Here is a 1,375-nt window from a genome sequence, read left to right on the forward strand (position 1 = left end):
GATAAAATCAGTTCGGTTTAATTCCCATAATTCTTATCAGTTCGTCTACTGGTTCTATGAGACTGATTAAATCATAAACCAACCAAGACTGAAGAGAACAAGACCTTAGACAACTGATCCTGACAGGTTAACCAACATACAGAAATTGGTTCTCATCAAAACATGGCTGTATCAAGAAGCTGAAGCTTACCGGTTTTACTCAACTAATTAAACTTGACTGGTTGTCTCTCTTCAAGCTAACCACGAATTAACCTGATAAACACCACAAGAATCCATGGTTGGATTTATTCTGAATTTATCTCCAGTGTAGGCAAACCAACAAAACTTCTCACAGAAACTGATCCACAACCATCTTACCGATCAAAATCAAAGGCTGAAGAATATGGGTAATTCTAAACTCTTGGACACCAAACCTTCAGCTCTTAACCACACCAGAACACACTGGATAAAGTCACAGGATGGTGAGAAAGGTTTGTCCATGCTCAATTCTCTTCTCTGAATTTTTTCTGAATTTTTCAACTAGTTTTTCTCACAAATTTTTCTCTCTTCTTTCTCTCTTTCTCTCTGAATTTTTCTCTGGTTTTTCTTGCAGGTTATGAACGTCCAGAGGAGAGAAGATGGTGTTTTATAACATAAGAAGTTGCTTCAGGTGAGGGTTTACTTAAACCAAAGCAAGTTGCTGTCCTTTCCCTCCTTTGAAGAAATATTATTTTGTTTTTAATAAACAAGCAACCAGCTTGTGACTTTCATGTGACTTTAGTGAAGCAAGCAAGCAGGTAGGTGCAGCTCATGTGACTGATTTACTGAGAAAGCAATAAGAATAGCTGGTGAAAGTATTAGACTGGTCGGAATTTAGTTAAGAAACTTAACGACAATATCGGACAGTTTTCCACTAAAATTTCTCATCCTTCGAATCTCGTCTTGCTTTCAACTAAGCTTGCCTAGCTTAAATAAAATTCGACCAACATTATTAACACTCTACCAGAACTATCAATGAGAGGCCTTTCGACCACAAGACAATCCCGTCGAGGTATTAATTCACCGGGTCGACTTTATTTTTAAATCTGATCGACCAACTCCAAACTGGTCGAGCGGAGTTTTTCTTGACCAAAAATTAACTGGCTCGTGAGGGTTATTACATTCTTCCCCCCTTAAAAGAATTCGTCCCGAATTCTCAAAAAATAGAATTCTCAAAAATATCTGTACAAACTTTTACTGAACACTGGAGTCTCTGCAAGAAGTTTAAGATAACCAACTCTGAACTTATCCTCATCTGCCCGTGTCAAAACAACTGATGGTTCCCCAAATACTTGAACTTTTACAAATTTTTCCTTTTCTCCAATCTTCTGATATGGTGCTCACCTATCCGCAAAGG

The sequence above is a fragment of the Brassica rapa genome, unplaced genomic scaffold (genome assembly GCF_000309985.2).
Source record: "Brassica rapa cultivar Chiifu-401-42 unplaced genomic scaffold, CAAS_Brap_v3.01 Scaffold0344, whole genome shotgun sequence".
Lineage (NCBI taxonomy): Eukaryota > Viridiplantae > Streptophyta > Magnoliopsida > Brassicales > Brassicaceae > Brassica > Brassica rapa.